This window comes from Drosophila mauritiana, chromosome 4, assembly GCF_004382145.1.
Source record: "Drosophila mauritiana strain mau12 chromosome 4, ASM438214v1, whole genome shotgun sequence".
Classification (NCBI taxonomy): domain Eukaryota; kingdom Metazoa; phylum Arthropoda; class Insecta; order Diptera; family Drosophilidae; genus Drosophila; species Drosophila mauritiana.
In genome coordinates this window covers 416,033-430,568 of record NC_046671.1, presented here as the reverse complement: position 1 = coordinate 430,568, position 14,536 = coordinate 416,033, and positions in this window count along the sequence as shown.

The following is a 14,536-nucleotide window of genomic DNA, read 5'->3' as shown; positions in this document are numbered from 1 at the left end:
ACATATGTACATATGCCTATGTAAAAGTATACTCACCGTCGCACACGCAGTACTTCGAATTAGTATTCTTAATCATATATGTATATACTACATTCGTATTTCGACAAGGCAAGAATATACATATTTACGCAGTAGTCTGTTGCAAAAGTCGCGTCTGCGTTTACACTTTTAACAAGAAATGAAGATAACACGCATGTCAGAGGGGAAAGGAATAGATAAAACCCTTTCTGACACTCACTCTCTTTCGTTTAACGTCATGCGTTTACTCTCGCTTTTACATACTCGCTAATGCACGGCAAGGTATTAGAATATACCCATATATATGAAACAAGGGAGAATGCTGTAGTCGAATTCCCCGTTTCTCAGCGAGTGGAAATTCGAATTCGCGAAATTGTATTATTTATCTGGCATATCGATAGATATTGGAGTATAAAATGGGAAAAAATTAAAAATTGGTCGTTTTGATTGTGTAAGGAGGGGCATGACGAAAGTGTTTTTGGTATACCGATAGAAATTGGCAAGGCAAACGACAAATTTTTGAAAAGGACATATTCCTTGCAGTTTTGGGCTGTTTTTGAGCGTCAGAGTGGGTGTGGTAAGAGCAAAAAGTGTTTTGGCAAATCGAGAGAAATTTACAAGACCATTAAATATATGAATAAACACAAAAACCTTTTGGAAAAGTGTGGGCGTAGCTTTTATTGGCCGTGGGAGTTAGAGTGGGCGTTACAACATTTGGAAACAAACTTGTGCTGCGCTTATGTCTCTGGAAACTGCATGCTTAATCTCAACATTCTAGCTTTTATAGTTCCTGAGATACGGACGGACAGATCCAAATCGGGTCGGCTATTGGGCCCACAATTTTTTTTTCATAATACCCGTTGCTTGAAGAGAAAAAGGGTGTAATATATTCGTTGAAAACTATGTAACAGGCAGAAGTACGTGATTCCCAATATATAAAGTATATATATATTCTTGATCAGGATCATTAGCCGGATCGATCTGGCCATGTCCGTATGATAATATGAAATATATATATCATGTACTATAAAATTAAAAAAGAGCTAAAAAGGTTGAGATTAAGAATACAGATTCTAGAGACACACAGCGCAAGTTTGTTGACCCATGTTGACCGAAACACTGTGGCCACGTTCCTCCATTCACCTATAAGCCGCCCAAAAGCGGTCACGCCCACACTTTTAAACAAGTTTTAGTTTTTTTCTCATTTTATTTAACAATATCTAATGATAAAATTTTGAGTTCGCATTCCCACAAGATGAGTAACGGGTATCTGATAGTCTAGACTATAGCATTCTCTTTTGTTTTCTTTGTATATTGGAAGTTCTAGAAAATCCAGTTTTTCGTCATTCGTCCAATTCATATTCCTTGTATCTATAAACAAACCCTAGCTATCAGACAAAACACTCAGGTGTCAATGTGTTTAGTTTATATGTTTCATCCACGAGAATGGCAGTTGACGTAGTGACAAAGCGTGGCAGGAGAGAGTGCGGAACGAAAAAATTAAAATTGTGGTAGATCGACTCGGATGTTGTACAAATCATCTACATAACATACATATATGTATGTTTAGGGTCGGATACGCTTCCTTCTACCTGTTACACATTTTTGTGTCGTATGCACTTTTACTCTACAAGTGACGGATATAAACATTTTTCCGAACCTAGAAGATGCATATCAATAGGTTTTAAGACGCAAATCTTTAGACATTTCCAACGCCTTTTAATCAGTAGCTTCACAATTGCCATGCACACATAAATTCGCCATACAGAAATTGGAAATTAATTAATTAAGTAATTACTTAAGTCATTAACAAATAATTCCGATGAGACAGGGCCCCGGCTTTTAGCTATTATTACGTTCAGAGGGACCTATTTCCCAAAGAGTAGTCTACTGATTCAGAAGAAGCTTAAAGTAATGGGAAGAGCTGGTAAACTACATATGAATCGATGAGTACACCGATATTCAGAATGCATTGTTTGGATTTAAAAAGAAACCAAATGTTTCGTGTTTATCACATGCTTATGTACAATTACCGTGTTGGGTACACATTCCGTTGTAAACATACAAACTGAGATATGCAGTATGCAAAGGCTTTTGTGTTTGGATATTTTAAGTAAATACAGGTGAGCAAACAAGTTTTTGACGAGGTCTCCGTTTTGACTCTCAGATAAACTTTTGTTTCCGTGGTCACTGGGTTTGGAAATCACGGGTTCTTGTATTTAAAGTCGAACAGATCAATATTTAAATTATTTATCGGTATGCCTATGCATGTCATTGCATTTGTATTTTCTGTCATAAACCCGAAACCCAAAAACCATGTAACAAGGTAATAGTCACACCGATCCGCGCTTGTCGGCTAGCCTTCCAAAAATAAATAGGGAACGCACATAAATAAATGCAAGTGTTTTAACAATAATTTCGGGAATATCTTTTTATTTATATGATATAATTTTATTTTACGTCTCCTTCGGGTCTCCTCGGTGACCCTCTTCAGTGTTCGCCTCGTCGTCGGGTTAGCCAGTTAGCCAGATTCTGAATCTCAACTTTTTAGCCTATATAGTTCCCGAGATCTACAGACTCACACTCTTTTCAACGAACATAGTGTACCCATTTACTCTATATAATATATAATCATTTTGCTTATATTTTGCTTTCGTATCTGTTGAAGATAGCAACAGGTTGTAGAATTAAGTAGTTTTTCACGGTAAAAAAAAGTCGGCAACATTTTTTCTTATTTTCTGTTTTCAAAGTTGAGCCCTTTTCCTTTGTTATGTTCTCGACATGTGGGCCGACACTTTAAAGTTGGACAGTCGACAATTTATTGATGTGATTCGACGATTGTTCCCTTTTTCATTGACGAGAGGCCTATTCCAACTGGATTATCTGACCCTTTTGATCACATCATTTTACGCGCATATGTCTGATTTCGGTTAAGTTTCGGTATGCTATAATACTTCAAATCGGTAATATTTACTGTTTACTGTTTTTACAATAAGTTAAAATCGAGTGATTTAGTTTTTTGTTTGAAAGATTCACATTCTTACTCGCGTTCACGGCCTATATCTTTTGTCCAAACGCATGAATAAATTAAAAGGTACATAGATTGGCTGACGTAATAAAGATTAGAATATGGAACTGCGTACTACGGTCGCCTAGTCACAAGGATTGTGTAGACTAAAGGGATTGAAAAATCACGACATGGGGTGAAAATATGGGTTGAATGATCACAAAACTTCAGTTCCTATGTGACAATGATATTATACCGGGATAGATATTATACAGATAGACGCAGCGCAAGGTTGTTGACCCATGTTGCCACGCCTACTCTAACGCCCACAAACCGACCAACACAGCAACGCGAAAAAGTTATGGAAATGTTTATTCACCTCTCTTTTAACACTTTTAAAGTTTTCTCATTTTTTTCATTTTATTTAATATCCATTGATATGCCAGAAAAATTATGCAATTTCTCGTTCGCTAGTGGAAATCACTAGCAGAATAACGGGTATCTGATAGTACTCTGCTATATAATTCTCTCTTGTTTCATTTTACTCCTTGTCAACATCTATAGATATGCTAAAAAAATTCTGAAATTTCTTAAATTTTAACCATCAATAGCTATGCATGGAAGCATCTGGTTTCTTCGTTCAAAATAATAAATTCTTACAGCAATATAAATATTCTTATGTTATCCCGCAATAAAGGAATATCGCAGTATGCATCGCAGTATTAGGATATTAAAAAAATGTCACAAAAAATGTTCGTTTGATCAGTCGAAACATTAACACATCAAATACGTGCATATGTATGTATGCCCATTCATTATTTATAAATGTTTTTCGTATCTTCTACGGCGCACACACCTTAAATGACGATAGATGAATGGACGGGAACTCCGTTTGACGCTTTCTGAATGAATTTTAAATAGTTTTGCATATTTAAACTATTTTATCGTGCTGGCGGTACCTCTAGCAGCTTTCGGGCAACCACCAGTATGCCATTTCCATAGGTAAGCTACACAAATGTAAATCAAAACAGATCCCAGACTACAGTCGTGAAGATAATCAGAAAACACTACATTACAGTATTCCTAAGATAGGATAAATTCAGATAGAATTTTTGTTTACACTTACATTAATTATTTAAACCTTGTGTTCGTTGAATTACAGTGGCCTTGCAAAAACAAAATAAGTGATATCCAGTTGTTTGCTAACCTCCATACCCGGCGTCGACAATAAGGACGTTGTTGAAATTACCAAAATCGACTAGAATTGGTAATAATGCACATACCTAAGGTATGGTTAAAATACATGAAAATGGTAATGTTATGTTATATTAGTTGTTCTATAGGATATATTGTCCGACCAGGCCGTCCCAACACCTGTAATGGAAAGAACATATTTCGAAAAAATATATTGCTTGACTAAAATCGCACAGAAACACAGATATAGTTTATAAAGTCAGGTATTTGTGTATAATATCCTTTTCATTGGCAACCACCCACTAAAAATACATTTGCACATGCACTTACCTGTTGTTTTACATATATAAGAACTAGTTTCCTTATTTTGCATTTCCATTAATGTCAAAATATGAATGGAAATAAACTACACTAAATAAAAAGGACCAGGTAGAACAAAATAGTCGGTTTCCTCGACTATCATATACCTTCGCTATTTGGCATATTAATAGAAATTGGCTATAAGAACGGTTAACGGAACAAGTACTGGGTATAAAACCAGAGAGAATGTTATAGTAGAAGCAAGCGAAAAGTTTAATAATTTTTCTGGGAAATCGATAGATATTGGGGAATAAAATGAGAACAAAATTTAAAAATTGTCTAAAAGTTTGGGCGTGAGAATTTTTAGTGGTTTGAACGCATTAGAAGAGAGGTGGCCAAAGTGTTTTTGGTATTCCGGTAGAAGATGGATTGGCAAGACAAACAATAAAACGAAGAAAATCGGAACATTTCCCAGTTTGTTGGCTTTAAAGTGGGCAACATGGGTCAACAAACTTACACTGCGTCTATCTAAAATCTGTATGCAAAATACCCACTTTTAAGCTTTTATAGTTCTAGAAATCTCGATGGTCATTCGGACTTACAAACGGAAATTTTCAGATCGAGTAGTATTGATAAATATGGTTACATACTTTTCAACGAGTCTAGGTCACCATTGCAGGAAAGCACGTAGTAACGAATGCACCAGGATCCTGGTACTCTCCTGCAGGAGAGTATGCGAAGGCGACAACTATATACTCGTATGTACTCAAGGAAATGAAATGAAAATGAAAATAAATCTGTGGTCCATACGGGCCAAAGGCAGTAATTGAGCGGGATGAATTTTAAGATTTCCCATTGAAGTCGTCAAGTGCCAAATTAAAATTCAATGGGTTGCGCTTCATTATCCCAAATGGACGCGAAAACAAATGCGGGCGTTATTTGTTATTATTTCCCTAATTCCGGATGTTAAACGCCTATACAAGGAACCATCGCAGCCATCCCCAATTTTTAAATTCAAAGCTCTTTTAAAGCAATTAAACTGCAAACAATGTCCCCCATACAATTTGGTCGAAGTTGACCGCAGATTAGGTATTTAAATCTCTTTTTTTTTACTCCCGCCTTCTCCAGAACTGTCAGCATAATTATCCGTTTAACGCTTTCGCCACTATTAGCAGAACGACAACATAATTAATTAATTTTTTTTGAATAAAGATGCAATGGTGCCATGTTCCTCTTAAGCTTCATTCCAGGCATCTGATTTTTTTAACTTCTTCATTAAAGTGGTACCTAATTCGAAAAGAATGCCTGTTTAATATTCTTGGAAAATGCGTCATTTTGCATTATGTGGTTTTCCAAAATGAGCATGACATTTGAAATGATTTCTGCAGCCCATGACAGAAGAGCTTTCATTTAATTTAACAATAATTTGATAAGTGCTTCTACGCAAATGAGTTTGTAACAAATAATACAGTTGATGCGCACCACTGACTTACCAATTATAAAAAGTAAAGTCATAGCATTTTAGTAGACGGGCGAGCGATCTAGGTAGAGTCAGTTTAGGGAATTAAATTAATGAAAATGGCATTTTCTTCAAAAATATTACACAATCTCTATGTCGCATATAAGCAGCTGTGGATTTTCGATATTTTGTTAAAGTAATTAGACATAGGAAGCGTTAAAAAATAAAAATATTTCTAGGTGGTTTGAGATCAAAACGTAAAAACAATTCTCTAAAAGAAAGAAACTTTCAATATCGTTCTATTAGGCATTAATAAACAATATACTTTTTGCGGTTAAAACATAAAACTAATCCATTTTTAATGAAATTGTAGAGTAATAAGTAGAATAGTAATGTATGTACATATTTATCATATTATGAGAACTTACTGTTGATTTCAGCCAATTCAAAAGCAATGCTCAATATAAACAATTTAACTGCAGAATAGGAACCAAAAATGTATACCCAGTCAAAATCTCGGAACAAGGGCAGATTCAAGTTTGAATCTCTAAATTGGCACGGTCTTTTGAAATATGTTTTATTACTTGGAAGCCAAAATAGCTTGAATAGATTAATTGGAAGCAAATATTTCTATATGTAAACACTTACGTGTCTCAATGCTATCAATTGCGTTAGCCTCATGGAAATCCGGGGGTGAATGGATTTGGTGTACATATAATGAATTCTTATTCGCAAAAAGAGAATTAGCAGCCAGCACAAATAATATGTTGATGCATGTATTTCGAATTGGCTGCTTGGGAGTAGTAAGTGTCGCAGAACGCGTAGAGTACTCCTCGTAATTACGCTCTCCAGTTAATCAATGGTTACTTTGTGGTTTTTATGACCACTTTGGCATAGGGGAGGGGATAATGTGTCTTATGCTTTAGCCAAATCTAATTATACGTCAATGACACTGCATATTGAAGAAGTCAGTACAGTCACCATTGACCTATTATGGTTTTCTTTTTGGATTCGATGAATATAAATTACACATTTATGGAAATCGATATTTGTTCGAATTCAAATACTTTATACATATTTTGATGATTTAGATAATGTCGTCACAAACTGAACGCTTGATAATTTGACTGGGCTTTATGAAAGTGGATGATAAACAATTGACAAAACTGGCTTCGACACATATACACATGCATATGAAAAAACTGATGAGTACCGAACACTTTTTGATCACAAACAAAGAAAATATGATTTCTATTTTAATATTTGCAATGAATTTGCTTTATGATATAATCTATCTATTTAATATTATCTATCTAATCTAATATCTATTTAATAAATAGATAAATAGATAAAAAATAAAAAGATAAAAAAGATAAAAGAAAAAGAAAAAGAAAAAGAAAAAGAAAGGAATATAATGAGGTATGTAATGTAAAATTCTGTTCAACTTTTGCGATAAAAAGTAATTTAGCACTTGACATTTGATACAGTGTAAAACTTTTTTTAATATCAGGACATAGTTAGTAGAGGGTGGGATCGTCACTTGTTTTTTTACCTCGCCAAGAGGTGTCTTACACTTCAAGTTTTTTCGTAAGGCTATTAATTTTCTATTTGTTTCTTACGTTTACCTCACTACTTTGAGGAGAAGTAGTTTGCAAAAACTCATTATATTCATAATAATAATCATTTATATTTTAAAATATTTTAAAAGTGATTTTATGTGTTCAATATTAAGAGTTTAGGAACCTATAAAGCTATCAAATTTAAAGGGCTATACAGTTAAAATTAAAAAAAAAAAATCGTTAGACTTATTTTCAAGAAATCCAACAAAGTGAAAACGAAAGCAACCTTTTTTTCTGTTCCTAGGCAAATAATGTTATATACTTTTTTTATGGAAATACAGCCTTTAACCTTACAAGTTCTGAAATTATAAGCAAGATTTATAAATTATAGAAAATGTACCTTATTTGAGTTCACTAAGCTAAAGTGGTTTTCCAAAAACTTCTCAAACAAAAAACAGAAATATGTTTAGATTGCCCCCATCTAACCGTCCGAATGAACGTTGACATTTGGGGAACTTTAAAAGCTATAAGGCTGAGATTAGGCCCGAAACTGCCCTGCAATTGAAATTTTTTATTTTATTTTATTAATTACTTGCCATTAGTTGATCAGGTGGCACCTCCGAAGCACGGCAAAATAAATATTACACACGAAAGTCTGTAACCCAAAATAGACTCCCACTAGGAATACAGCAATATCTCTTGTGTTGTTTTACATTATAAAATATTTGAATATTTTGAGTTACAGACTTTCGTCTGCAAACTACTTTGGTTAGAAGAAATTGCAAAAACTCCGGCTGGAGCAAGCAACCTCGCGGCATCGATATTAACGCAGTTAATCGTATATCTCGGCACGCACGAACGACAAGAGGAAGGTCAAACAGTTGTCGACGCAACACACCCCCATCACCAAACACCCTAGCCAGATGGTCATCTCGGCTGCTAAGGCGGGCGACGTACAAATTAAGTTCCTGTAAATTTCCGGTTTGCATCGAGGTAAATGAAACAAAGGCAATTAATGTGATTCGTGATTCTGATGCTAACACGGCGACAAAGATACCCCACTCTATGTGACCTTTGTAACCTTTTCATTTCACTCACTAAAAGCACGCATTTTCGCAGGCGTAAATCACAAAGACTGTGGAGAACGCGACGTGATATTCACACTGCTATTTTGCTACCGCTTTGAATGAAAATTAATAAACAAATAAAATTAAGAAAGCTTACGGGTTAAAATTGAAGGTCACTGATACTTCTTATTCTTTACCGAAAATCTTTTGAATCTACTTGTAACCTACTTATTTTTACTTACTTTATTTTTAAATTGACACTTCTTCGGTTCTAAAATTAATCAAAATTAAATTATTTATTTATTTGAAATTAAAAATTCTTATTTTCTAAAAATTCCTCGAATCATTACTATAATTTTACCTCGTTAGGAGGTATGTGTGTTTCATATGTTCCTATTTACAATTTGATTAAAAATTTTTGTGACATTAAAATGTATAATACGTTATATATCATAATTTGATATATGTATGTATCCTTAACAAATGTACAATAAATAATGTAAATTTTGCCAAATTTGTAATGTTGTTTAAAAACAAAAAATACAAAAACGTTTCTTGTAGTAACTATGTAAAAAATTTAAAAATAGTCGATTGCGTAGTTTTTGCGCTAGAATATTCACAGAATTCAGAAGTGACAATAGCACACTTTATCGTTTTCTCTCTAACTTTCTTGAAAACGATAAAAAAAAGAAATATCAATTATACATACATGTATGTATGTATGTATATACAAACGATTCAGCCCGAAGGTATGCATACATATTTTGCGGTTACTGCATTGCGTTGGCTCGAATGTATTTTAAATAATTTTTACATTTTCAGTGATTTTATGAGCTTCATTACCAAATGCCTGTATGAAAATTAATTAAAAACAACTTATTAGAAATAAAAAAAAATGATAATCAATCAATCAACCGGAGTAGAACTCCAGTCTTGCTTTTGGGAATCATGCTTTCTATGCGTATGCATGTTTGATTTATACGTTTGCTTGCTTTTTAACGTTAGTATTTATTAAGAAATAATTATTGTTTTGTTGGAATGGGGCAGATCGTGACCACCACAAACATTTGATTTAGTGCTCGTTGCGTTCTGTGAAGCCCACCGTCTTAAATATTAATGAAATTATGTCTTCCTTTATTAACAGCCGAGCGGACTTGCTCCCTTTCCATATTGCCACAGAAGTTCGGGGAAAACGCTGTTGTACTATCAGGAGGTATCGCTAATAAGTAGAAGCATCGTTACATAAATAAGTCCGATGAATTGCAAAATGTACACAAATCAAGAACGCCCATACATTTGGCCATTTACATTTACACATATGTATGTATGTATGTATGCTTGAATACACATCGATGTATGTGACGAGGGTAGATGTCCTTTCATTTTTGCAAGACCGAAAAATCGATTTTCCATAATTCAATGCTGGAAATTTCAGATGCTAAAACTGCCAAGAATTTTTTATCCAATTTTTCACAGACCGACAAAAAACTTTGGGGGTGCCATTCTCGTCGTTGGGCTTGGTCTCAAGTGAATTCCCTTCGAGTCCACGCAAATCCAGTTCTATGTGCCATCCATAGCGCAGCGTATTCCCGAACCAACGTTGCGGACCACCGTTACGAGCGCACAAAAAAAACTACCCCGACAAAATTATAATGAAGTTGGTGGTGGTGCAGAGGAAAGCAAAGTGTGCGTCGAAAACAGGGTACGGCGACCAGTAACGGAGAACAAGACCTGGGTCCCGCGGTCCGGGGTCCTGGGCACGGGACCAAGAGAATCGGATGGAGTGGGCTTTCTTTGCCACCTTCCTTCCGCCTGCTTGTGCAGTTGGAACACCACCACCCGGGTTAAAATTAAAAAAGCGAAAACAAAAACTCGGCGCGTTGGATGTTGTATGTATGTATGTAAGTATCTGCTTGCGTAGGTACATAAAAAACGAGATCATCCACGGTGATGAAACAGAAGCATCCCCAGTGCCCCTGGAATGTACAAATGTATGCATGTGTGTATGATTTTATGTATGTATGTAATTATGCATGCATGTGCGCGCACACAGCAGAGCATCGAAGGTATGGCAGTGTGCGTACGCACGCACCATTTATGCATGTGCTTATTTGTCGCTTTGAGGAATGCTTTAACTTCTGTTGTCCGCTCTCCTTTCTGGTGACCTGTGACCCTGACTGTGCGTGAAAGGACGACCGGAGCCCCACCATTGCAGGTAAAAATCGTGTCAACATGCAGCGTGAGTGCAGGATAAACAATTTAATTATCAAACAAGAAATTTTAAAACTCAGGTTTGCTCTTTGTTGCTAACAGAAATGAAGAAGGTGAGTTAACTTTTTGCTGAGAGTAACCAATACAATTTTTGGCAATTGTAATTATAATATTATGCTTATGAATGAAAATGTTGATCATTATTAATCTAAAAGTCATGAATAAAGTAGGTTAACATGGCATGGGCGTGCATTCGTGTGTTTTTGTTTAATGTGTATTTTGGTATAATGTTAGCAACCAGATGTTTATTACACAAAATTACAACAATTTGTTATTTTTATACTTTTTACGATGTTTATAGGGTATTTCAGATTCATTAAAAAGTCCATACGTATGTACATATGTAAGTGGTATTAAATTGGGCCCTGATCACGAGCCATGTCCGTTTGCCTGTATGTTAGTATAAGTGCCTATTTGTATGTCAACATTTTAAGCTATCGCCCTAGCATTCCCATAATCTAAGTAACAGTTGAGGAACTCACTATAGCGTTCTCATGGATATTTATATTTTTAACAGAAACTGTAATTATAGTCGATTTTGGCTTCTAAATCCCAAACGCAAGCGTGTTATCTTGAGAAAACACAACAGGTAAACAGATTAGGAATTTGAATTCTAGTAATGAAAACGGATTACTATTTACAAGTTATAGGCGAAGGCATTGTGGATTTACACTTAAATTTGCTTATCACTGGAAAACTTTGTCTTGAACTATAAATTATTATAAAAATCCCTTTAAATTCTGTGTTACCTTTCGATTGGTGTATCTCCATGATTGGACTACAGATCTCAATTCTTCGTGAATATTTGTAAAGTAGTCGAAAAATCTCTCTCTCCGAAAAGATATTAAAACATTTTAAGGGCCTGACAGTTTTGTGTGGTTCGACGTTCTAAAACAAACTTGAGCCGCGTCCGCTTTACTAATGCCTAACCTCAACTTCCAAGTTTTTTCCCAGATCGCAGCCCTCAAACAGAGAGACATGCCGGATGGCCATATCCATATATGACGGGCATCCGGCCCTGGCAAAATCGAGTCAACTAGGATCGGAAAGGCTCCTTGTTACGCACTTCACATCTCTACGAGTAACGGGAATAATTATAAGTGTTGTAGAGGGTATATTGATTTCAGTCGCGAGTTTGCAACGCAGTGAAGGAGACATATGCTACGATATAAAGAATACTATAATAAAGCTTCATTTCTTGTTTTTAACTTTGAACATGTACATATATGTATATGGTGGCACTTGTAAGTATGTATTGGGGGTGTACTTTTTTACTGAGGGTGACAAACAACTGCTGCTGGGTACAGTTTTTTATATTGATTTTAATATTGATTTTGTTGCACATTATTAACATTTACGTCGAATCCATCCACACCACCGAAAACGAAAATCAATTCAGCTGTCACACGAATTTAAACGTTTTAACCCTTTTTCTGTTTGATATTTGAAGCGGAAAACTATGTGTTGTTCAGTTTTTAACCCTCACATTTATACTGTATATTTCTGGTATTTCAAAATGGCAAATATTACGTGTTTAGTTCTCTTAGTCTTACGTGTCTTAGTAAATTGAATTAGGTAATTAACGTTGCACAGTTACTGCGGTCATGCGGTCACGAAAACAGTCCCTGAAGCATAGATTCGGAGACATACTTATGTTTTTTCCAATATAGAGGACCTTATTCTTGACATCTTTGATTCAGGATTTTTTACTGACCAGAGTCACAGTTATTGCTCAGTAATCAACAAAAATCGTTGATTCCCATGATTGTAATTTTATAATTGTTTTCTTTTTGACATAGATTAGGCCTTTCACTGTTTAGAATAATAGCCGAGTGGTAGAGGTAACAAACCCTTTTCCTTCATGTAAAATACATAAATACTTCATCCTAGCGCTGCCCATGATACATACATATGTGCATACATAGTTACAATCTTGTATTACAGGTAATATTTAACTGTCTTATTTTCTTAATCTTTGTTTTTGTTTAGAGAAACGTATTGAATTAAATATCTTTAAAGGATTTGTCTTACATAAACGAAGTTCAAACATAAAGAGTAACTATGTAAAAATTTAAAAGCTGGCCAGTAAAATTCTTGATGTATATATGCAGCGCCACCTTTTGGAATTTTTGTAGTTCAAGTCAATTCCTTAATTATTCCCAGTTTTAGAACCACAATTTAATATCGAATGGATCGATTAACGGAGCACGTCCTTAGATATCGTTTTGGCATCTGTGGAAACAGTGAAACTATCTATTTTCGCATGCTCCGGTAATCGTATTTTTTTCGAATTTACTTTGATCAAAATCTTTTGATTTATTTTTTATGTGCTCTGGTTTTCGCAAAATTTACGAACTTATTTACGAACAATACTTTTAAATTAATTAATGAATTTGTTTATATTGTAGATAAAATATATTATATATAATATATATATATATATATAGTTTTTATATTCGATTCGCGATAACTTATGTTTTCTTATAAGCTTATTATTTTTTTTTGTTTAGCAACTTTTATAGAACAGAAAAATTACAGAAAGTTAAAGAAAAATTGTGTTTTTAGGTTTTGTATTGATTTATATTTATTAGTATTTGTATTTATTAGTAACTAATTAAAATATAAAAAAACTTTTTAAAGTGTGGAGCCGAAAATAAAGCTGGTGCCTCGGTAGTTCGAACATCTGACAAATAATTGTCTGGCAACTCTATGACTTTAGGAGATCAGATGTTGAAGTGAACTTGTAAAAATAGATCTAAAATGCTTAGAATCTTTGAAGAAAAACCATGGATAGAAGTCTTCTGTGATTGCCCCTGTTGATATACACTTTTTATTAGCCCTGGTTTAAACTCGAAACCAAACCAAGAAAAGGAAATTATAGAGATGAAAATATAATATAATCGTAGCAAAATTGAAGTGCCTCTTTTACTCCCGACTTTACTAAAAATGCCATATATTATATAAAAACACAAGCTATATGTATGTTGAAATAATTCGTTCTTGAAGATATCGTCTCAAATGGCTGCAAGTTTGCGGAGACTAAAGATAGCTGTTTATGTTATTCACGTATACACACATATCTGAATACCTTAGTATATACCTAAAAAATCCGTTCGATGCACAGAATGCCTAAAGATTCAGCGGGAAGCATTTGATAGAACAATATATTTTTTTAAATACAACTTTTCGCAGACTATTATGAAAATTTTGGTTAGTAAAATATTTTATTGGTGCATAACAAAAGGTTTGTCGTCAATAAAAAATATTTTATAAAGACCAATTTTAAAGTACCAAATTCAAATCCACCTTTTGCTGTTCGTTTTAAATAATTTATTATAATGTGATCGTCTTAAAAATAATACATTTACAAATGTGGTCATGTGAACAAATGGATACAAGTGGATCACGCGAATTCAGCGTTGTTATTTTTTCCACGTTTTCACGGAACTCCTCTATAATTAAATCAGTATTTAAAAATAGACACATTTGCCTATATAACGTAAATAAACGTACTCATAAATACAGACGATAAGTGATGTGTGCTAATCTAAATAATTGTATACATTATTATTAATACAATAAATTGCTCTTAAGCAATAAGTAGCGTACTTATAGTATTGCAACAGAATAAAATACAGCTTACGTCAAATTAAAGTACTTT